Source organism: Rhipicephalus sanguineus, chromosome 3, assembly GCF_013339695.2.
Source record: "Rhipicephalus sanguineus isolate Rsan-2018 chromosome 3, BIME_Rsan_1.4, whole genome shotgun sequence".
Taxonomy (NCBI): domain Eukaryota; kingdom Metazoa; phylum Arthropoda; class Arachnida; order Ixodida; family Ixodidae; genus Rhipicephalus; species Rhipicephalus sanguineus.
The window spans coordinates 48,168,776-48,194,581 of NC_051178.1; the positions used below are offsets into that span (position 1 = coordinate 48,168,776).

Below are 25,806 nucleotides of genomic sequence, written 5' to 3' on the forward strand. Positions count from 1 at the left end.
CGCAACAGAGTTGGAATGTGCAGGATTAGCATAGGTCCACCGTACTGGGTGATGTCCCCCTTACGTCGAACCACATTCATACAACGAGTAAGCGTCGAGAAGCTTATTCGCGCCTTTATTACCAAACTGGAACGATCGAACCCCGAAAATAGACCGAAATCGCTTCGCCCACCTCCAGCCAGTCCTACCCGCGCAGGCCAATGGCCACCTTCTGCCGGTTAAAACATCGTTAAGGAAGGCATACACATTAGAACATGAAAAAAAAAGCAGCATAGTGCAAACCGTGCATAACATACACTGGTGAAAACTGAAGAAGAAGCCATCAAGGAGGAGTTTTTAAACATAATATTGAAGAGTGGCGCGTTGTTCGGGAACGAGAGAAATGTAGGGATGAGGTGGACAGCTACTATAATCATTCGCAGAGGTCCACAGATATATCCTAAATTTGTCCAGTGGTGGAAGGTAAGAACGGCTGCTGCCGCCTTCACAATCCGCAAGGCAGGATGTGCACCCCTTCGGCTAGCGCAAGCGGCGCAAGAACTTTAGCGCGGCTGGATATGTGATTGCAACGGCGCATGGCGTGCTTCAAGCCGGAATCTCTTATAATTTAATTTTGGGGAGAATAACCATGTGAAAAAATAAACTATAAACTATGCCACACACACACAACAAAAAGTGTACTAGCAGTGGTGTGATATATGAAAAGTATGTTTTGACAAATAGTTTTCTTTCTCTCTTTGGGCTGCTTATATACGTATTACTAAAAGTACGCGTGGTGCACTCGGTTCGTTATAATTTTTATCTAGGATAGTGTATTTACAACGAAGGTAATAAATATGGCTTTTTTCGTCTATTTCTCATGCTGTGGCAAGGCGCTACTAGGCTGAAGACAGGTGCTACTTCTCCAGAAGAGCGCGCGATTCACTTTTTCGTTAGAGCATGCTTTATATTTCAATAGAGCGCGCAATAAAAACAAATATATTGGGCTTCCTATTAAAACTGAGCACATTCTGTCAATCACTTTCCTTGCTACAATATCTCCTACAAAACGCTCTTGATGATCCCAATTGTATTTGCACAAAAAATAGGCGCCCGAACAAACGTTCATCGTACCCCCGCTCAGCTACATGTTTCCACCGTGAGCCGCTTTTTACAAGAAATTACCGTAGCTTAAAGTGTAATTGCTAGCGAATCATGCACGAACAAAGAGTAGACATTTGTCACTTGAAACGTCTTGCTGTCAATTCCATGTACGGGCAACACCATCTAGATTATTCGCTCGGGCCTATGTCGGGCCCGATCTGCGGTCGGGTCGGGCCGGGCCGGGTAAGCGAAAGATTTTCTCGGGTTCGGGCCGGACACGGGCCTCGCTTTGAGTCACCGGGTCGGGTACGGGCGGGTAAACTTGAACGAGTTACGGGCACGGGCCGGGCCCGGGCCGAGAATCACGGCCCGTGCAGTGCTCTAGAACCTTGCCCTTCCGCTGTCTGCTCGCGCGGTAGTTGCTGCCGGGGGGCAGATGCTTCTGCAGCGTAGCAGCGCGTTCTTCACGGGCCGCTTTTCTTGCTATCGCACTCATTGCTTCGCCTTTGCGGCGGAACTGTGACTTTTTATTTACTTCTGCTTGAAATGAACCAATATGAAAGATCCTTGCGGTACAATGCTCTCTATTGGACACGTAACAATTTCCACTGTATAACTAAAATTTGCTGAGTGGTCTGGTGAGGGGTCCTTTAAGTGTGTTGTCTGTCGTTTGGGTGATCAGTAATTCTAGATGTATTCTTGGTGGGCCAGCTTTTTTTTTCTTGTCATAGTCTATTGCGTAGTGAGAGTTTTGATGGCCTTCGCTTGCGTGTACGACAGTGAGCTCCCAAAGACTGAAGTTTCTTTTCGGTTTGTTCGTTGTCTCTCTGAAGTCCGCTGCTGCATTTAGACGACATCAATAAGCGAACCCTGCAGCTGTGGCGCGCTACGCACTATTGATCGCATGAACTATTGCTGAAAGCTGAACCTCTTGTTATTCGTCTTACGAAACATGTTTGTCCGGCGTTATCCGTGTTTCGTAATTGAACGCCAGCCCGCGTCTGGTCTCGCCAAGCGACGTAACAGCGTTTTGTAATTGACTGCGGACCAGCGGCTTCAACACGCGATTCCATGGCTGCGTCGCTCCTGGCTGACCAATAGGAGCTGCGTAATTGCCGGTGGCAAAAACTGGGGACTACAATTCACTAAAATTCAAACGCCTCATCGCGCGCTTAAATTCACTGTGCGCTCGTGATGGCCGAAGAAGCCTGTATGAACATACAATAAGGATAGCAACGGTAACAGTAGCAATAACGGTAGAATTGGTTATCATAATGTTAAAGGAACACGAACAACAATGACGTTTATTCGAATTCCGTGTTGTATTCCAATCTCGCAGCAAATGTACATTACACTATCACCTTAATAAAAGTATATTTATTCGTTGCTTTGTACTAATCTGCACCATGGCAGTGCTGTTCAATGCCAACCGCATAACCGTCGTTTCAACTTTGAAATGACTTAGGACTATAATACATGTATGCTTTATTTTTGACAAAAGTAACACAGTGTTGCAGAAGGCGAGTGGGGAAAAGAGTGGCTCTTGACTGTCTGCTGAGTCCCAGAAACCCGTAACAATAAATACAAGAGCAGCAGAGCGGAAATACAGTTTTGCTAGCTGGTTACATGTTATACATGAATATGGAATATTAAAAAAAAGAAGGAACAGCAACAAAAATCTACCTCGTAACATAAATAAAAGAATGTTGCTTACATACAAGAAAAAAAAAATCAAGAATCGCAGGAGGAGAACAAGACACAATATCAATATTATTAACAATCAGATCATTTAGTAGTCGAGGTAATCTTAAACGCAACATTTGTGATCCGTACTTAAGCATGTGATTGCGGTACATGCCAATATGCTGGTCTTCTTATAGAGTGCTTCATGTTATGTCATGTTAGCTGTGTCAAGTTGGCCATTAGCCAATGCTCCCCACAACCGCGTGCCTGAAGAAATGACACTGCTACGAATACAGCATGCCTGAAAACTGTGATCGTCGCTAACTTTCTCAAACAACAGCACAATAAACGAACACGAGCAAGATGAACACAGGACAAGCGCTTACTTCAACTCGGATATGAAAGTAAGCGCTTGTCCTGTGTTCACAAACAACTTCGACTGTTCGACTGTGTTAGTACCCCGTCGCTATCTTTGACAAACAAAGAACTAGTTTTCCTCGACGGTACTGTACCTGCGCATGCGTGAGTATTGGTTCTTCAATGTATAAATACGTGTGATCCGGATTCAGATAAATCATTTGTTGAAAGTCAGCGCCGGTGTACGTGTTATTCCTTCGTCTTGTCCTGTCTTGATAAATCTGCGCTAAACATTTCAGATACGTAGTACCAACATGGCCAGAAGTCAGCCCTTTCTAACTTCGACTGTTTGTGCACAAATAACAGGGTGTCCGCAGAACCCTGAAGTGCACCGAACTGTGCATCACAGTGATTCCATCGCTGTCTTTCTTCCAGGCTGGGCGCCCCCGGGGCCTGAGCGCTGCCGAGCCTCGCCGTGGCGGCTCGAGGCGGCACCACAAGCACCAGCCCAGGCCACATCGCTGCCGGCGCCCACTCCACCTGGCGGCGCACGGCTACACCTCTACAGCGAGGCCGCAACAACGAACGCCGGCTGTTGCGTTGACACGCGGCCTAGAATTGAACATCACCTGCCGGTAAGCGGCGACGGCTTTTTGTGGTCATAGATGTATTCATATCATCTCTAACAAGACAAATACAGAAGAATGGTTCGTTGAGCAATTTGGTAATCCGTTTTCTTATGGCGAGCAGCTCAAGACAGACGAAACATGAACGCTTCTAGAAACGGAGACGAACACCGCTCTGACAGGAACTACTGGAATTTTTATTGAAGTAAAACGCGCATGTGCAAGGACATATTGTCATAATGTTTCAAGAAGTAAAGCAGGACGCGATGACCACTTAGTTGTGCGCCTCTAGATAGGCTATTTCGGTGGCCCGCAGCATAACAGATGGTCTAGCTAAACACTCTTCGCCGGACTTTGCGTAGAAAGTAGCCATCTTCAATCTCGCGCTTGTGCTTTGATTTTTTTTCTTAGAAAGCACAATGGTATCATTGAACGGACCCTGAGCCACGTCGATGTCGGGAATGTGTTATATAGCGGCAGTTATATAGCAGCCTACAGGGAACATGAAGCCTAAAGAATGTTCAGAACGATGCCGAGCTGCAGGCGTTGGATGATCGGCCGCCGTTCGTTTCTCATTTTCTTCGCTACTCTCACCCGGATTGTCTCTCCTCCTCGCCGAGTGCTTCTTTGAGCGCTACGTGGACCCCACGTAACTCTTTTCTTGTTTCAAAACAACGTCCGCTTCCGGGGACAGCGACACCGCGCTTCTGTGTCGCCCGCTGCTGTTGCCTCGCCTTCAGGGTATGGGAGATAGATAGACCCGTGGCTCGTGCTTCAACATACCGCGACGACGTACGAGCATTGAACATCATAAAACATCTCCCACTCAAGAGGTTCCCAAAGTATGCGAGAGCTCAGCTGGTGCGCCGCCTGCAGCACCGGTAGAAGACCGTGCGAGACCACAGCCTGGCCAGTGAGCTCCATGCGACACAAACATCGGACGCAGTTTCTATTTCAGACAAAGTACAAACCGTTGGGATTCTTATGTCCTTCCAAGGAGACATTAACCCTTTGAGGGTAGAATTTTTTTCCCAAATGCGACCCCCCAGGGTCGATTTTTTTATTGCCCATTTAAATTCTTCAGACCAATCTACTTGAAAAAATCGTCGTAATTTTTTGGGATGTTCATAAAGTCTCAAAAATCGTTTGTTTTGTTACATGCACGTGGTTTATTCATGAGTAACAGCAAGATAAGTTCTAAAAAAAAGCCTATACGACTTTCAAAAAATGCGTTGCATAAACATTGTTCAGAGATGTACAAAAATAAGTGCACGAAGTGTCGGCAAATGGAAACGCGGCGGGAGAAAATGTCATCCGGTCAGCATCGTCTCGCTTCACACGCTTTTGAGATCTCGCTTATTCATCAACATCTGAGTCTTAACTAGAAAGTAACTCCTCGTATGGCGGGTGATATCCAATGAATCAGATTCTACTCCGAATCGCCGTTCGACTCGCCTGCAGCAGAGCAACCGGTGCGCACTTCCATGGCGCAAGCGAACTGCGCGGGTGAGCGCACCAAAGAAAAATGTATGGTTGTGCATGCGCTTAGAAAGCAAAAACAAGTGAGAAACCTATAATATTCCTTCATCTTATCACTAACGAGACGGGAGCGGCTTTTGTGAGTCCCCAAAACAGGAAACACAACCACAGCGGCATTGTTTTTGTAAGTCAGCGCCTGCACGGAAACATGCGTAATCAAGCCCCGGGGAGCAATAAACGACAGATTAACAAAGCGATCACACCATGAGACATTCTAAACCGGATAGCTGTCAGTTATGCGAGCGCAAGAAGCGGGAACCACCCAAAAGTCGAAACCGAAACTAGCCTCCGCGCACGACCGGATGCGCTCGCGATAGCCGGCGCACCGTTGTAGTTAAGCATAGAAAAAGAAACGGAGAGACATCAGTGCAAGAAAAAAATTCCATGTATTTCCGCAACGTGGCACCACATGCCAAGCAGGAGAAATGGTCGAAAATGCGAGCATTATAACATACAAACGATGACGTACATGTACGTCATTGACCATCTTGGAGGTGTTCGCGGAGGCCGTAACTGTACTTCATTGACCCTGAAAACGTTAAGGAGAAAACGTTTTCTCCTTGCCGCTTCCTTGGATCTTCCTTTTATTCTCAGTCGATTGTATTGAACCCGCGACCTTCCGGTGAGCACCCGAGCACGTAAGCAGTATACCATCGAGGCGGACTGGAGGAGGAGAGCAGAAAGCGTTTTGGTGAAATGGTGCATTAGTGCGATCTGCATGCTTGCTTTTCCATCTACAAGGTGTAAATGTCATTCTAAAAAAAGACAGGGCGTGCAAACACGGACACAAGAAGGAGGTAAAGACACTACAAACGCCGGCTAACAAATGCAAAGGCGCACAACGGCGGAAAAGAAGGAAGGCACGAAAACTTATCTGCGCATGCCCAGGCAATAGGCGAACCTATATCACTACGTCATGCGTGTGGATCTACGTGAAAGATAACTGTTAAGGTATTTGATTTATTTATGCAAGTTATCGACGGTTTACTTACGCATGCGCTACCACTATTATCGATATGCTATGCCTCAATCATTAGACGCGTTTTTTCATTCCTGTGTTGCAGTAAAATGTTGCATAGTTTAGTGCTTTTGCGTTATGTTTCCTAATGTAATGTTGCTGCTTATGAGGTCGCAACAACGCAACACCAGAAACCGGTCATATTGCTTTTTCTCAGCTGAGTATTACTAGCGGAGTTCTCTAAAAGTAGTTTCGCAGCCGCGTGCCCTGCCTTTCGCGTTGCCGAAAGCTTGAGTGATGAAGGTTGTTTCGCTGCAACAGCTCTTTTCGACGTTTTGCTGCGTTGCGACGTTCTCGTGCTTTGTCGGTAGAGATCCGGTGCCTCCGGCCACGCTTTGCTGCCTTGCCTGATAACGTGGACGCGAACGAGTCAACTTAGGACGACGAAGACTCCGTAACGCCGACAACTGCGCCGCTCATGCCTTGTGCGATCTAGTGAATCGCCTGCCATACAGAGCCCTACCACGTGCACGGCGTCGAAGACAATCATAACTGTTGTCTGTAAGCATCCAAGAACGGTAAACATCACTGTTGCCTGTTAGAACGATGACGCAGCGCAGCGGTGGCGCAGTGGTTAGCGCGCTCGCTGACAGAGCCATATCAGCAGCAGTAGGACAGGCGTTCAAATCCTGTCCCACTGGCTCCCTTTTTGGTTAAATGAACATCCCGTAACTTTTGGGCCGTTTATCTGCCACGGCTTCTGATGACGGCTGGCTCGTACAATGCGCCAGGCATAATGCTCTCGCATTGACAAAAATGGCTTCAGAAATACGATATATCGGTACATTGCTTGAACGCTAATTTCAGAAAAGTCGATGGTCCTCATAAGGTGAAATCTTATTGCAAACAAAAATACTGGGATGCTCGAGGTGCACGAATTCGCTCCGCCGCCGTTGGCCTCAACTCGCCATTTTGCTACAGACGGCGCATGCGCGGCCAGCGGGCGGATGACTGGTAAGCCTGCAGAGACGAGAGGTGCGTTTGGCTGCATAAGCGACGAAGCCCCAAAGGGACGCACCATAACGTTTAGCACAATACACTATGCAGACGCCAGCATTGGCGTAATCAGAGGGCGGTTGGGGTGTTCAACACTCCCCGACATTTTTCCATCGTGCATCCATGTGTATACACGCGCAGATACAAACACGCGCACAAACATACATAAAAGATGGTGCCCCCCCCCCCCTAGAAATGAATTGCTGGCTGAACACTTGGAAGCCAGGTAGATTTATGGCTGTCGCTGCTATTATGAGTGCTTTGCGCGTACGCCGCGTTCTTGCTGAGCAGATCTGCACAAACCACACCATGGTACATGTTCTGGTGTAAGCGCAACGTAGAGTAAACGTATAAACTCTACGTAATCCCAACCCTCCGGCGCTGCATTTTGGGCGCTGAGAAGCGGCGATGGTTCCTCAGCATCACTCGGACAATGTCGATATGAATTCCCCGGAACACCGTTGGCACGCTCCTGATAACACCAGCTTTCTGGGACGCCTGCAGCACAATGCTTGTTTTCGTTTTCACTGTTTCACCTCTGGGCGAAATGGCAATTTATTTAATCAGATAATACGTATATAGACACTCCAGGCCAAATCAAGCGGGACACGATTTGAAGTACTGTGTGCTGTACATACTATGGTAGAGCCGCTGACCATCGTGCAAAATCATGTAAAATCATGAGTGTATGTATGTATATATATATATATATATATATATATATATATATATATATATATATATATATATATATATATATATATATATATATTACGCTTAATTTTATTATTTTTATTTTAGCTTTTTACACTTTTTTTTTACTTTTTTTCTCTCTCGGCTCGGAGGACGACGATATAAAAGCGCATCGAAGCCTGAAAAATTTCGTCTTGATGAAGATCGGTCTCCGATCGAAAAGCATTTTAGAAGGGTATACCTTGTTCCGACATATATAATGAGAACTAACAGACAATAATGCCAAGGAAAGTATAGGGGATGTTTTAGTAATAAGTGTAAGCTAATTGTGAAGAAAGAAACGATTAGCTTACACTTCTTACTAAAACATCCCCTATACTTTCCTTGGCATTATTGTCTGTTAGTTCTCATTAATATTGTGTATAACAAAGAAAACGAGCCCTTGAAATTAACACTTCTTTCCTTCATTCATAGCGAGGGTCTCGTTCTGGCAGACTTGATGCTTTCAGGTAGTATGCGAGGGATTATTGGTCAGCTGCCAGCTCGTAATAAGTTCACGTGCTACGTGACGCCAACAGGCAGAAAAAGAGTGTTCCACACTCGCCGTCATGGCTACTGGCGGCGCTGACTGACGCTCCCACGTTTAAATGCGCACATATACCCTGTAAAGTGGACGGGGGGATCGCCGCCGCGGTAGCTCAGTTGGTAGAGCATCGGACGCGTTATTCGAAGGTTGCAGGTTCGGTCCCTGCCCGCGGCAAGCTATCTTTTCGTCCACGTTTCTTTCTTCACAATTAGCTTACACTTATTACTAAAACATCCCCTATACTTTCCTTGGCATTATTGTCTGCTAGTTCTCATTAATATTGTGTATAACAAAGAAAACGAGCCCTTGAAATTAACACTTCTTTCCTTCATTCATAGCGAGGGTCTCGTTCTGGCAGACTTGATGCTTTCAGGTAGTATGCGAGGGATTATTGGTCAGCTGCCAGCTCGTAATAAGTTCACGTGCTACGTGACGCCAACAGGCAGAAAAAGAGTGTTCCACACTCGCCGTCATGGCTACTGGCGGCGCTGACTGACGCTCCCACGTTTAAATGCGCACATATACCCTGTAAAGTGGACGGGGGGATCGCCGCCGCGGTAGCTCAGTTGGTAGAGCATCGGACGCGTTATTCGAAGGTTGCAGGTTCGGTCCCTGCCCGCGGCAAGCTATCTTTTCGTCCACGTTTCTTTCTTCACAATTAGCTTACACTTATTACTAAAACATCCCCTATACTTTCCTTGGCATTATTGTCTGTTAGTTCTCATTAATATTGTGTATAACAAAGAAAACGAGCCCTTGAAATTAACACTTCTTTCATATATATATATATATATATATATATATATATATATATATATATATATATATGGGTGAAAAGAAGGACTCACGTGCGAAATGTAGTTTTATTAACGTTTCGGCTGGTGGGCCAGCCTTCGTTAATAAACTACATTCCGTACGTGAGTCCTTCTTTTCACCCGTCTATCGTACCGGACCCATCGATCTTCATATATATATATATATATATATATATATATATATATATATATATATATATATATATATTATATATATGTGTGTGTTATTTATCTTATTTAGAGTTGCGCCCTAGGAGAACGGAAAGCTGTCCCTGAAACTGAACGTTTCGCATCGTATATATATATATATATATATATATATATATATATATATATATATATATGTGTGTGTGTGTGTGTGTGTGTGTTATCTTATTTAGAGTTGCGCCATAGGAGAACGGAAAGCTGTCCCTGAAACTGAACGTTTCGCATCGAGAAATAAAATGTGTTTAGAACAAAAGTCGAACGCTCTAAAGTACTATATGTGCTTCACCAAGATAGAGCAGTAAGACGTCCCGGTTAAGGAGAGAACAACACCATAGAAACAAATGGTTAGAACGAAAGGTGTGCCATTCGCAGTATCACGTACTCTGCAATGAATGAGCTGAAAACAGCTGTGCCTATCAAGACATCTGTTTAGAAGAAATGGTAGACGAGTCAGAGTGCTCCGTACTCGACTATGGGAGGGCTGGACGCCAGCTGTCCCAGTAATACATCTTATCACACATCTTGAATAGCGTTGGACGATGTTTTTACATGCCGCACTAGGAACGTCGGAAGAGTGCAAGGTGAAAATATTCGAACGCCAATGTTGCTCTGACCACGTCTTAAGGTCCTTGCTGGATTATTCCTCAATTTTTTTTACATTTGCAGCCCTGCAAGAAAATTTGGACCGCCTTTTGATTCCCTGCGTACGCTTTTTTATTCAAATCATTTGCCTGAGACCTGTCATGACTGTAGAAAATTATCAACGTTCGCACTCTGAAACTGATGTTCAGTCACTGGAGTCAGTGTTTCTTAGGGCCAGCATGGTGCGACGGCGTGATGCCTTTCACATGCCATGCACGCTGTCGTAAAGCTTTCAGGTGTATCGAATTTTGTCACTTGAAAGGCTTACGCCTTCGAAGAGTGACATGCTAAAATTCACTGCATTGACGCGACAAACTTAGCCGATCAAACGTATTTACTGCTACAGTAATTACTATTAATCAGGATGCATTTACCGCGTCGCTGGCACCGTTGTTGTGCTACAGCGCTTGCGCGGATATGGGGAGCGGTGAAGTAAAGTGTCTTCAAGTACGCATAACGAGTGCGACGTTCTTGCGGACTGGTTGGTTGATAGTATGAGTGAGATTAGAACTTCGCAGAAAGACTACCGCAGCTGCAAGAAAGAATTTCAAGTAGACAGACTTCGTTCCTAAACAAGTGAAAAGTCTTGCTGTCAAGTTAATGAAAATCATTCAGCGTGAGACTTCAAACAAAATTGTCGTCAACGAAGTAACCGGCCACTGCGATATCTTATTCATGAGTAACACCCATAAAGCGGACTGTCTCCTGCGAGCGCGAGCCATAGTTTCAGAGAAAGAGGCATGGCGGTGGACAATTTTGGAGCTGCTTAGATTTAGGCGCACGTTAATGAAGCCCAGGTGGTCGAAATTTACGGAGCCGTCCACTACGGTGTCCCATCATAATCATATCCTGATTTTGACACGTGAAACCCGAACAATTATTATTGGGAATATGCGATGTCGCCTCGCTCTTTATTAGCCCCAATAGTAATGAATGAGTCAGCGAATTATTGATGCCTTAAACGCATTCTAGGGCGGCTATCCACTCGTGTATGTTTGTCCGTCCGCCTGACTGTGATTCCTTACAGTGAGTTGTCCATTTCTCGAGGGAGTGCATAGCTGTGAACGACAGGGGGCGTTCTGGCTTGCCGTGTTTGCTCGCGTATACAACCAACAGCGGCCATCACTTGTTCATGTCGACTAATGTTGACTAGATGAAAGCTAGTGTGGATTAATCCGACTTAATGACGCCTAATGTAGACCAATGTTGGTTATTGGTGGCTAAATAAAACTAGTACTGGCTAACGTTTCCTGAAGCTAGATAAGTGACGGCTGATGTCCGCCGATGTTGGCTAAATTAAATAATCGCTAACGTCGGCTAGCATTGTTGGATAGGTATAATGCTTAGACACAATCTGATCTGCTCTGTCCAGCGGAGAGTTGCTGCCCATAATTCTGTTGACTACAGCCTACTGGTATAATTCGCGTGCGAACGCGAAATGATGGGATCAAGAGTTTCCAAAGGTCAGTGCACTCGATGAACCGCCTTGGCGACCCGGATTCGCGGCCGCCGTCGCCTCCTCCTCTTTTTGCTGTTAAGCCGTCGCTCGCGTATTCCCAGAACTGAGACATCGATCAGTGCTTTTTGTAGCTCCTTTCCCTCGCGACGACCTGACCGGCAGTCCTTCGCTCCGTTCGAATCTTATTGCTCACCGGGGACACAGTCATGTGACGTGTATGCGAGGGCGCATCGACTTGTGACGTAAGCGACGGGAGAGGGATGCGCGATGACGTAGCTTCCGCGCATGGACTGTAGAGCGTATTGACCATGTAGGCTGAAGCCCAAGTGTAAATAGCGGAGGTCTACGAAAAAAGAAAGAAAAAACGTGGGTCGTAGAGGTCATTCACCTTCGCTTTGTTTATATTCGAGAAAAGATACTGCCGCCTACACGCTGCTGATGCTGATGCCTTGCAACATAGAATTGGATTGTTATTGGAAGGCAGTTCATAAGGATTCCACGCCCGCGCTGATTTTCTCTTCCACTACCTTTTATGCAAACCTTCGTGCGTTTCTGCCCCCATCGCCCCGTCTACAATGGCTATTTGCGCATGTTATTGGTTTTGTTAATGCCCAAAGATCACCGATGTGTCCAACAATATCGTTATGTGTGTACTCTTGCATCCTTGCAGTTATTGGTCATCGTCTGCGTTGATGTGACTGTGTTGCGACGGTTTCGACTTGAACGCGCCCGTTTAGCTCTTGCCACTGAGTAGTAATTCTGATATACTAGTTTGATGCGAGAAACCAGTATAGGAAAAACGTGAAGGAACAAGATCGTGCGTAACAGAGGTTCGTTTCCGGCCGGCGCCTTTGCCAACGAATGTCGTCTCTCTTAATTTGCCAAGGGCCACGTGTGGCATGTCTATGATTCTCCTTTTGAAGAAACAATCGTCTGCGACATGAGTAGCTTGACGTATTGCTTCGGTATTCTGTTTTCTTATGCGAAGGCGCCGACAGCACCAAGTATCGGCCGTTCGATAGAGTTCGAGGATCAGACGCATCCATACAACTTCAATGGCTTTAACTTGCTCAAGTAGCTGGCACATCGTGGGGGTCAAAGCTGGAACGTCGATGTTAGGCTCAAAGGCGATGAGGAAACGCGCACACCACACACACATGTACCGCATTAACTTCACTTGGCAGAAAAGTTGTAGAGCTTTGCTGCAACGCAGCAAGAACTGGCTGCTTGTACTAGCGGCGGATATATTCGACTCTGCCACTGGTGCTGCTGTATATTTTGGCTATACTTTGTCGTGGGTGTCCCTTGTTACAGCCTGCGAAATCATCTGAAACACTTGATTTTGCAGAAGCTGCAATTTCACTTCACCGAGGGGAACAACCTTCAGCTATATGCATTATTAAACCTGCACGGTGGAGCCTCTTTTCCGAGAGAACAGATCATGCGCCGGCGAGTTTGGCACGTATAGTTCACAGAAGTTTGCACTCTGCGCGTCGAGTGTCGTATTATAAACCGAGGCGCAAATTTTCGCCAGAAGTTGTGGGGGTCGTGTGCGCAAAGACATACTCAATTTACGGAAGGAGTACAGCACCAAAGAGACGAATACAAGTGAGACGGACAACTGATTTTTTATTGAAAGAAACACGCGTATTATGTACAGGCGCAAATTTGGCAGCGCCAGCCATATATAGTCAACATTCACGTGGCAAGATTGGCCAGAAAGACGAGAACAGAAATGTACAGTGACGTAACTTGAATGGGAAAGATGGTTATTGTGATCTATGACACGTGGTGTATAGGGGAAGAGCAACCTGAAAAGGATAAAAATAACAAGAGAATCGAGAAGCTGCTGTAAACTGCTCTAAAGGTGTAAACACGTTAACATAAAAGAATAGCAAGTTCTGGGTCATCCGGCATGCGCAGTGTGTACTACATAATAATGTTCAAAAGTGTTACCTCTAAGGGCTTCTAAAAAGGACATTCTACATTGTTACAACACTTCTGACAGTTCGCGAACGCAGTCTAGGCCATTTCTATTTATGAATGAGGTTTCTTTCAGCTCGCGAGCTACATTGGCTCGAGTTGTGTCCAGACTAACTGTTTCTCTTGAAAGAGGCATGCATCCGCACGCTTTGCAATGAATCGCCAGGTTGTATCCGTCCCGTTCGTCAAGTGAACGTTCAGGTTCTCTGAGACGTCCGTTGAGTTATCTCCCCGTTTGTCCCATGTACACGTTACCGCATGTGAGCTGAATCTGATCATATATACCTTCCTTGCACCCGACAAACTTCTGGGCACGCTGGGTACCGCAGACTTTCTTTCTTGTTTTCTTTTTTGTTTGTTTCTTTTGTTGTTATTAATCCGGGCGCACAGAGAATCAAGTTAGAGGCTGAAAAAACTAGCGGGACGTAGAAATTATTTGAAACCTTCTTCAGGTGCCCCCCCCCCCCAATACGTGCGATGATTTCTGGCCAAAATAAACAACAGAAAAACAAAAGAAGTAAACAAATAAAGATAAAGAAATTACAGAACAAAATACATAAACGACGAAATAAATAAGAACTAAAGAAAGGCAATAATACAATAAACTTTAAAAATCAAAATGTGTTGTCCTAGCCAATATTTAAAAAAAAAAGCTCACAGGGTCTCTTATGCATTCGCCTAAGGCGACTCGAAGGCAAAAGCCATCTTTCTTCTCAGTCAATGTACTGATCCCCCCTCGGCCCCCTCGGAGTGCTTTCTGGATGTAACGTGGTTCTGCACTGCCTCCAGGATCGGAGGCATTGCAAGCTTCCTGCGCCTAACCCGCCACGGTGGTCTATTGGTTATGGCGCTCGACTGCTGACCCGAAAGTCGCGGGATCGAATCCCGGCCGCGGCGGCCGCATTATCGATGGAAGCGAAAATGCTGCAGGCCCGTGTACTTAGATTGATGAGCACGGTAAAGAACCCCAGGCGGTCGAAATTTCTGAAGCCCTCCACTATGACGTCTCTCATAATCATATCATGGTTTTGGGACGGTAAACCCCGGCAATAATTATTTCTGCACTTCACCTGGTTTTGTACTGCCTCCGTCATCGGCCCACCTTTGATAGTGCAACGATGTCACGTGATGATGGCATCGCGTGACGTCATGATGCGATGTCGTAGTGACCAAGGTTGCAATCTGGCACGTTGGTAGCCCATTCTTTAGCTAGGAATGGTAAAAGTGCACAAGAAACAGCGGCACAAAAAGCGCTGTGTGTGCGCCTTCTTTTGTGTCGCTGTTTCTAGCGCGCTCTTACCGTTCCCAAAGAAAGTCATAGTAACGTCACGATGACGTCACTAGTTTTTGCGATCTGTGACGTCATCAGAACGTCATATAGTGAGGTCATCGTATTATGATCTTTTGCCTCAGTCGTGTTGACGCCGATGCTGCTGGACGCCGACGGTCAATTTCCAGCGTTTGATGACGCATCTAAAGCTTTCGCCATAGAAATGCATTAAAACTTAATGTATGCATTCTGCATCAGCTAAACGAGTCGGTGTTCTACCGTTTTCTTTTTAAACGCAAGATCATGATAGTGGGTGTTTTCGTGCGGTGATGGGTAGTCACTGGAACTGTACTGATCGGCGGCCGGCGATCCCCTATGCTAAAAATGAGGCAGCACTGAAACATGCGCCAGAATCCTTAATTTTTGCTTTAAGGTAGTCAGTAGTTTATTTGCAAAATAAAGATTCATTTGCATATTTAGCGCTTGAATGAAGAACTGCGCCTCCATGTTGTTTTAAAGCATTAGTGCGTAATTTTTGTTTATCGCACAGAGTCTTACCAGCTGCACCTTTAGGGTCAGCCGGAAGTTTGAATTGTGGCTGCGAACGTGGCGTCGAAATAAAGCGCGCGCGAAAGCAACAGACACGGCGCGAAACATTGCTTGTTCGCTTTGAGTCATGTCCAGGCTCGGGATGGCAGAGCGCCCTCCCATAGTGAAGTACATAGTATACTCTCAATCTTCAGCTATTTCACCAGCGGTCTCAAACTCACCTCAGCTCGCTGGCCGCCGCCACGAAATTCAGTCTCCCTCAAGGGCCGGGACAGTGAAGAAGGTCGAAGCGGGGAGGTTTGAACAAAACGACAGCTAACGTGGCCATTTCCCAGTGGACCTTTCCCATATATCATATACGGGTCATTGCTGAAGGGGATTTGACGCCAGGTGTCGAGGAACATATCGATACTGATCTCTGCAATCACTCAAACCTGGACACCGATTCTGAAATATAGGGTTTATGTTTCACAGTTACGTTTTAGCACATGGTGACCCGATGGGGTGCCTCACGAAAAAAATGTTTGAGGCCAGTCACGTCTGTGTAGTTCATGAACATTCCTATTAAAAATAAAGAAAAACATGTGAAACGAAGATAGCCCTGTGCGGGCCGGGCCGCCTGCGAGAGGTCCGCGGGCCGCGTGTTTGAGACCCCAATTCTAAAGAAACATAAAACTACCTTGAACCAACGTTCACCCTTCTTCATGCAGGTGGTATGATTTTAACATTTAGGGACAGCCCACCGCTCTACCGTGGTACTCATAAATCGTATCCCCTTTTTCTGAAATACGCGGCCTTGTTGAATCAGCTTGTTCACATAGGGGCAGCTGCGTACAGCTCTCGCATAGTAAAGTACAGAGTACTCTGAACCATCACTATTAGTTCTAAACACAGAAACTGGTTATGGTAAGCGTCTGCATCTGCAGAGAGTAAAGGGAAGGTGAATTGCTCATGATTCGTTTTTGAATAATCCAGCCTCCTCGTGGAGTCGCGTGTGCATATTACAGGAGCCTATTACCGAATACAGAGGCAGTATAGTGTCCTTGTAATAGGCTCCTCTCCGCATGGCACGCATACAGGGGCAGGGGCGTACCTAGGGGGGTAGGGTGGTTCAGTCCTCCCCCCGCCCCAAATTTTAAGTTTTGCATACACGCACACATACAAACGCACGCACGAACATATACATGGTTGAACTCCTCCCCCCATCCCTCCCCCCACAAAAAAAAGAAAGAAGAGAGAAAAATCTGGCTACGTTACTGTACAGTGGCGCGCTATTTCTAGGCATCCGCACCGGCCAAGCTGCGTTCATGTTCGTGGCTCCTCGTGTTAGGCGCGATTGGAGGGGCCGGTGCAGTGACCGCGGGGGGGAGTATCGGATTCTATACGTCACCACTTTCCCCGAACGAGAGAAGTTTTTCGGTGTAATGGTCGCTGCCGTATTGCGAGGAAGAGAGCGACGGCTCACAGCGTGACACCTTACACTCATGACGTGATCGTGCTGCCCGAAAACTTTCGCGGAAGAGGCTCGGAGTCTGCACCGCTGCTTCGAGCGACAGCCAGCGCTTGGATGCCACCATCGGATTCGAAGCGAACGCCGGCTGGAAGAATCCGTTCTTGAGGAAAGAGAATCGGCTGCAGTGAGTATAGACGCCAGTAGTATTGACAACTATCGGCGTTAAATAAGCTGTTAAGTCGGTGTACGATAACTGTACGGGGACGCAAGCCCAGTAGCTGGATGTAATGTGTGTTCTCTTTTATTATGTGCAAATGCAAAAATATGCAAAGCGAGAAGTTTTGCTGCTTAGCCTTGTACCACAATATATCCTTCAGGATAGTTCCAGTGAAAGGTAGTTGAATCTTGAGTATACTGGCAAGTAAATAGATTGGTCTGGCCGCGCATCACGCGTGTGGTACTAGTAAGCTTAGTTTTTCTCTCGGTCTCATTATATACTATTCACAAGTTTCAAAATGTTTAACTGTGAGAGATTTTAGAACGGTAGTCCTATGAGTGGCACACCACGCAGGTGTACGGCTACACGCTGAGGGTATACTCTGGCAGATGATTTGCAAAATGATTGTAGCATTGCATGTCGAGTCTAGAAGGCGCTCCGCGTTAGTTAGGGGCTCTGCTTTCTCATAGAGTACCTCGAACTGATATGCCACATTCAGTGAGCGTGTCCTTCATATCACTGATTAATTCTCTTTCGCGGAGCTCTCAATTGCTAGCCTGCTGATTACCTCAACTGGCAGAGCGCCCACGCTGGAAAGATGTTTGGGTTGGAACCCCGGACCAGGACGAACGTTTCTTCAACTACGAAGGCTTTTAATTCTAAGGAATCAGTACGAATGTCATTGTAGCTTTGTGATATAAACATGTGGATGACGATTTTCCTTTTCACCTCCAAGGAACAAAATTACTGCTTTGGAAACTCTGACGCAAGGGGCTATAACTCGAAGCATAACGCTTAGAGTCCCTGTTACATGTTCCCGTATACGTTCGCCCACTATGCCTACGCTTGTGCAGTGTAATAGAATAATCCGAGTTACAGGTGTCGTGCGAGCGCACCAATTCACGAACGCATCCTTGGTTCTTATGGTCCTCCGCGACAGAACATTGGCCGGTTGCTGAGCCTCAAACACAGCTTCGAGCTCACGCAGTCTGAAGCGCCCAACATGCCATAAGTGTGGTACGTGTCACAACGCACGGCGGATTATATTCGGGATAAATGAAGTCTGCAGAAAACGATGTACGTCACGCGACCAGTGCCAGACCGCGAGAACAGCGAAACGGCGCAAGAAAGTGAGAGATTCGATGAACAGCGTACTGGCGCTCTCAGCCGCGCCCGAGAACCGTGGCCCTGCGCCCAGGTTGCAAATCGCAGGCGGCCGCCCGCCGTGGCGGTGGGTTAGAGCCAGTCACGTGGTTTATGTGCGTCACTATGACGTCACTCGTGAAACCAGGCGGCGGCCGCTCGCGTGCCGACGATACACACGCACGCACACACGCGACCCGGGTTCTTGACGCTCCTCCGCGAATGTGCGCATCTGCGGCCGGTGCTTTGCGTTGCGTTGCCCCCGGGAATACGCGCGTAGAGAAGGCGGCCAGGCGCCGCTGGTAATGAACTTACCGCCGCCACTCCAGCATCGGTGTGCACCTTCGTGGCGGGCTTAGGATGTCCCTTTATGTTGCCGTTTGCTGTCGTTTCAGGTCTTCTGTGTCTTTCGTGAAAACACTTTCTGCTAGGAAGCAGACACGCGATTGCGCTGTTTGAAGGCGAAAGTTAGCCGCAGCTGCAAACCTATCTAAAGGTCTGGCATGCTGTTACAAGCTTTGGTTTTGTAACAAAATGATATTGAGGCCTTGATCCCCTACGTACACTGACACGTATTGACACACAACACGCACTAAATGTACTTGCAAAGGCCTAAGACATGTAGATAATGGAAAAAGAAGAAAACTAGAAGCGCTGTCGCTGCATGTACTCAGCGTGGAGACTTTACACATATCCAAAGTTGTCCTTCATCATCGAACTCCCTTGGTCGCAGTGCAGCTGTGGCCCAACCTGCAGAGACTGTCTGCTTCACAAGCAATGACTCCAGACACACAAAACATGTTGCGAGTCTTAGGAAGCACTGCGGACACGATGCATTGACCATTTACCCGGAGTAGCTAGCGCAGCACGACGGGTACTGAGAAGGCACATACACCGTGCTATGTATGTGTCTATGTATGTGTTATGGCGCTGTGCATGTGGCTTCTTCTCAGTCCCTGTTGCGTTGCGCTACTACGTGCAAATTATAAATCCTGACCAACTAGCTCGGCAACGTGCCCTAGCAAATATCATGCAGTGGTAGATGTTTCCATTGAAGTCTTTTTTTTTGGAGCTGTGCTACTGCATGTCTCGCAAGGTCATTCATCCCGTCGCAACGACCTTGAGCGGCCGAAGTGCAATACAATGTGCGTCCGGCCGGGCTTTGCAAAAGAGGAAGAGCCGCGTGGCTCGAGGCACGAGCCTGCAGAGAAATAGAAAGCTCTTGGCTCTCAGGCACAGCTCGAACGCTATACAATCGCAGCTGCTGCTCTTTTATCTTGCGTCTCTCTCGCTCCAAGTAGAGTGTACTAGAAGCGTACACTCTACTCCAAGTTACGACACGTGATCCGCTACGCAGAGGCGTCGCTGCCGCGCACGCTCGAAGCCATGCTCGGAGCCTCACTACTGCGGTATTTGAAGTTTTAAGGCGCGAATAAGACACGGACGAAGAATAGGAACACACACACACACACACACCCTGTTACAGCGTTACAGTACTGCGGTACCGCGTGACTAGGCGAATGTCTAGCGGCTGCTTTGCCGGCACTTAGTCGCTCAGTCTCGCCATGGATGTCGTGCCGAATGGGCTGTCTGTGCGTGCGCTTCAGTGTAAGCAATTAGCTAAATCGAATCATCGAGTAGCTAGACGGCAGGCTGCGCAATATCAAGCAAAGGCAGAGTTGCCTGCTGAAAAACAGGCGCAAATGGAGGCCAGATTAGCACGTTATAGGAAAGCTTACCAAGCGCGTAATCGTGCCAATAAATAGAAGCTACTGCAGCCGCCGCCTGTATGCATAGTCTCTGCAAAACCAAGCGAAACATATCATTCGCTATTGAAAACTCGGTTTACACAAGTTAAGCCTCAGCCAGTTTTTATAGGCTGAAATTGGGCGTGATCTGATGAACGCGTTCTAAAAGCCTCGACAACATTCATAGATGCGTCTCCAGAGACGATGGCTAAAAAGGTGCATCGCGACACGTAACTGCTTACGCAAGTTTTTATGCTTCGCTGAACGCGACTAAATGCGTTTGCATATAACGAGAAGTAGCAGAACTTATGTTAAGAGAGCAAGCGTCACTACTGTAGGCATTAACAGGACTTCATCTTCCTCATCTGTACATAACCATCATCAGTCGTCGGCTCGGGCCTCTTCTTGGTCGGCGCCACCTTGCCTTTGGCGTAATAAAGCGTCGGCTTAACCGCTTTATTTCAAGTGGTGGAGGTGCTGGGTAAGGAAGTGGTTGTAGGGTCCCGACTGGGACAGTAGTAGGCCGCTTGCGGTGTTGGCAAAGGGCGCACTAGGCAATATATTTAGCTACGCTCGTGGAAAGACCTGGCCAGAAGAACCGGCTGCGGATGCGCTCGTGGGTTTTGTGGTAGCCAAAGTGGCCTGACGTTGGGTCGTCGTGTGAAGCCCGAAGAACTTCCCCGCGAAGAGCCCGCGGTACGACGGGGACCCATCGATGGCCTTCCGGGTGAAAAATGTACCGACAGAGTACGTCGTCTTCAAACTTCAATAGGTTGAGCTGTTTTCGTAGCCTGGCATTAGGAGAAGACGAAGCACCACTTAGGCGACTGATGATGTCACTGCAATAAGAATCAGTACGCTGGTGAGTGGAAAGCACTGAAGGGCGGTTGGCTGAAGGCAGGGAAGAAATGGATGCAATCGACGATGTGTCCTCAGTGCGGCCAATTTGACAAGGTGACGTGACGTGCTCCGATGTTGGCGGCAATGGACATCGTGATAGAGCATCGGCATCTTGATGCTTCTTTCCGGTCTTGTAAATGACGTCAAAGTCATATGCTTGTAATCGGATAATCCAGCGGCCAAGGCGTCCCGACAAGTTTTTGATTGTCGACAGCCAGCATAGCGCATGGTGGTCGGTCACAACAGTGAAATGTCGACCATGGAGGTACGGACGAAATTTTTGGATGGACCAGACAACAGCCAAGCACTCTTGTTCGGTTATCGAGTACTTCTTCTCTGCAGAGGTGAGAGTGCGGCTTGCATACGCGACAACTTTCTCGAGAAATTCACGGTCACGCTGTAGCAGTACGGCACCAATTCCTTGCCCAGCACAGCCGTTCTCTGTCGTCGGAATTGACCTATTCGGGCCCCTACACAGTTATAGACCAGAGCTCGCCGGTGAACTACCGTGTTACACCTGTTCATGCCTCCACTGACCAACGCTGCCGCGGCACAGAGGTTGTGCACGTTTCGCGTCTCAAACCCTTTCATCTGCGTTCCACAACGTAATTCGCGGCCAGGCTGGCCGCTTTCGTCAACGGGGGAAATTTGTGTAGGCATTAATTGGACTTCATCTTCCTCATCTGTACATAACCATCATCAGTCATCGGCTCGGGCCTCTTCTTGGTCGGCGCCATCTTGCCTTTGGCGTAATAAAGCGTCGGCTTAACCGCTTTATTTCACTACTGATGACGACTTAAGCACTTATCCTATGCGCATATGCCGTGGAAACACGGCAGAGAAAAAAAAAAGGCGCTAGCAACAGCATTACAGTACAGACTGTACACTAACCAAACGGGATTCGCAAGAGATGACGAAATCTCTGGAGTACACAGGCGTACGTGTACTTGAACAACTCTCGAAACGTGTCCTCATCAAGAAAAGCAAGCGTTTACTCCATGATGCACAGTATGACTTGAGCCACAAGGGGGCATGCGTGGCATATAGACAGACAGAACCAAATCTGACGTCAGTCGTATTCTGAACTATCGTGCCAACCATCGCATTCGTTTAATGTAACATTACTGAGGCATAGGTGAACTCTACCCCTGACGTCGAAAACCTTATTAAAGAGCTGCTTTTAGATTCTGGTCGTATTCCTCGCAGCATATTTCGTGCGCACTGATTTTAGAAACCATCTGCAGTGCTCGAAACGCTTTATGCCACCCTGTTAATTCTTTCGTAAAACGTCATGGTTACGTGGAATATAGCTTTTCTTCCTTGGCACCGCAGGCTTTCGCCGTTCCTTCGTACCGATATACTTATAGGTACTGCAGGCCAAACTCATGGTGCAGCGGTAATTTAATGCAGCGGTAAAATATGACGTGCGCAGCCTTCGTATGGTTAAAAGGTCTCTTCCTGACACACAAGAAGCAGCGCCCGACGTGTGCTCGCAAGACGTCAGTGTGTGGAGAAACACGCAAATGATGCTAAATACTAGATGAGTCGTGTGGATCTGAAGTTGGGCGTTTTTCACTTTGTTCAAAAGAACGTGCGTGTCACGGAGCGAACGGAATGCGTGTAGTTAACCATCTTATTGTCTTAGTTAAACGCCGTCTACTGCCTCAATTATCCTCAGTTAGTATATCGAGTAATTTTGTTATTTATTTTTTGTTCGTGCTTGTGAGTGATGTTCGCTGCTTAAAAACAGATACAATCGATCGACGCCAAAGCAATAACAAGCGCCGAGGCTTGCCTCTGGCGCCTTTGCTATGGCTGCATCCTGAAATAACCCAGCGGGCCAATCATATTTGCATTACGCAAGGTATTTAGGAGGCTCAGCCGACACGCTATATAAAGGAGTGTTCCGTGATTTCAAGGAGCTTCCTCGCTCCCTAGGCGACTTCAAATACGGCGTTTCCCTTTTGGGATTTCCGCGCGCACGAGGGAGCGAGAGAACGAAAAGCTTTCTTTATATAAGAGCGCAGAGAATTGTTGCATCCGAACGCGTGACCGTTGACGTGTTAAGCTGCTACATGTGTAGGGAAAATGAGATTGGCTGCTATGAAGGCTGTAACAGGGTGCTTCTCTGAAAAGGGCAATGTCTCGTTTCACTTATTTTGGCTTATGGCTATAATTTTCAACGTTTTTATTCACTGTCGCAGAAGCCCGATTGCTAACGAAGCTTGGAAAGATCGCTCAGGATGACGCCGACGTCAGAGCAGCTCGAGCCGCCGTTTGAGAGGTGCAGCCTCTGCGTGTAACTGTTGTCAAAGAGGCAGCAAAACAAGCCATGCTCTTCAACGTAATTTTTGCGATAATAATAAGCGAAAAAATTAAAAACACAAAAAATAAGCGGGTGGGATTTTCCCAGTCTTCTTCGTTAGGATGACGGCTTACAGGCGAAATACGAATGGTGGCGCTCATAAGTCTGTTTTATGTCATGAGACTCCAAAGAAGAAAAAATCGGCCCAGTCACACGCGTATTTCGTACTTTCCGCTGGTGCGATGGCCAGGGTTGCTTGCAGTCAGTATTTAAGAGACACGGACGCGCGAAAATACGTCTTCAGTTGTAACCGAGAACCCATAACGCCGCTAAGGCCTTACCTTGATAGTGGCAGGTAATGCATGTGCTGTATAACAAAACAAGTGCTTCGAAGTCTCGGCAGCCTTAGCGTTGGAGTTCGCAACAGTGGTTGCTGATATTTGGTGCGAGAAGGCGTAAAGACTGTACACACTTTCGTAGCGATCGCCTTCCTCGACGTCTTCATGTCAGCGCAATTAGATGTGTAATAATCAATCAATCAATCAATCAATCAATCAATCAATCAATCAATCAATCAATCAATCAATCAATCAATCAATCAATCAATCAATCATTTATTTAACGTGCCCAGGAACAACCGTGAGGTCTTTGTGCAGGCGCACGCAAAAATAAAATCAATAAAAATAAACAATACAATACAGACAGTCTTCAGAAATAAAAAGAGCAAGAACACGTAGACAAAGAGAAATGAACACTAAAGGGGAGGAGTAAAATAAGACAATATGAGAAATATTGAAGGGGAATAAAAAATTAGATTGCACATATACAACTATGCGGAAAGACGGAGAAGGGAAGACTTTGTACACTGTGCCATACTATGTCAAAACAGTGCAAAGCTCGGATAAAAACAGTGATTGTGGACTATGAAAAACGTCAAGATCAAGAAAATTAATATTATAAAGACTTTGTATTCTGTGAACGGTAGAGTGTTGGAAGAAGCAGGCGGGTACATGAAACGGTCTGTTCTCTCTGGTTAACTTACGCGGAATTCGAAAATTAACACAATTGAGAAGTACAGGGCAGGATATGAAACTGTGGACTAGCTTGTAGAGAAATAAGAGATCAGAACGATTTCGTCGGCAGTGAAGTGATGGCAGTGATAATGACTCAGCAGTATTTGAACGAGATCCAGAGTCATTTTTAGCAAAGCGATGGTTATATATGCTGAGGAATTTTTTCTGGACTCGTTCAATGGTGTTACCGCTGGATTGAGCAATGCCATTCCATATCACGGACGCATACTCAAGTTGCGGAAGACATATTGCCGTGTACAATTTGTGTAGGGCCATGGGAGACCTGAATTCTCGAGATATTCTACAAACACATCCGAGAGAACGAAGGCCCCGCATAGCAGCACGCTTAACGTGAGAAGAAAAGTTTAACGCGCTGTCAACAACAACACCAAGATCACTGATTTCATAAACCTTGCATAACGGCACAGAATTGACAAAGTATTGAAATGACACGCTAGATGTTTTGCGAGTGATAGACATGAATTTTGTCTTTGCGGTATTTAGAGAAAGGTTATTGCCGTTGCACCATTCGGAAAAAGAACACAAATCTGACTGCAACAAGCGACAGTCGTTAACTGAATGAATTTCCTTAAATATCTTGATGTCATCGGCATACAAGAGGAAAGAAGAATTACGAATGGCAAAAGAAACATCATTAACGTAAATTAAAAATAGGAGTGGGCCTAATACCGACCCTTGAGGGACCCCACTAGTCACTTTATACAAAGAAGAGGTTTGGCCATTTACGGCAACATAACAAGATCTATTGAGCAGATAGCTGTGCAAGAGATTCACAATCGACAAGTCAACGTCAAAGTTCGCCAGTTTAACCATAATCAGTGTGTGGCTGACTACGTCAAAAGCCTTGCTCAGGTCACAGTAGATTACGTCAACCTGTCCTCTCTGAGAAATAGGTGTGGAGATCTGCGTCATGAAACTAGCAAGATTTGTGGTAGTTGAGCGGCCAGCAAGGAAAACCATGTTGATTTGGAATCAGTGAGTTTTTCACACTAAAAGACAATATTTTGTGAAGAGCCAGTTCGAAGATCTTTGATGTGGCACATAGTAGAGAAATCGGGCGATAATTAGAAACATCTGTTTTAGAGCCCGACTTAAATACTGGGAAAACACGAGCAGTTTTCCACATGCTAGGAAATGTGGAAGTGTCCAGGCAGTTATTAAATATCGTAGTCAGTACTGGGACAAATATAGTACCATATTCTTTTAGTATGGCGGAGGGGATGCCATCTGGGCCACATGATAAGGATGGTTTTAAGCGCTTAATGCATTCGCTGATAAGATTTTCATCCAGCGACAAAGCACTGGATGAGCTAACTGCCTTGGGCTGTTGTCTGATATCAGTGCTGGAGTCTGAGGCCTTATAAACGGATGAGAAATGTGTGGCAAAACAGTCAGCGACGGCATGCACTTCTACCCCATTTGAGTCTAGTAGTCTGAAGG

General features: G+C 46.6%; 1 protein-coding gene across 1 annotated transcript in view; it reads left to right on the forward strand.

The window, feature by feature from the left end:
• Positions 1-25,806, forward strand: part of LOC119386626 (monocarboxylate transporter 13) — a 173,959-nt gene that overhangs the window by 59,913 nt on the left and 88,240 nt on the right. The window contains exon 2 of the mRNA XM_037653915.2: positions 3,559-3,758. The gene's annotated coding sequence lies outside the window, so the exon portion shown is untranslated. The remainder of the gene's footprint in view (positions 1-3,558; positions 3,759-25,806) is intronic.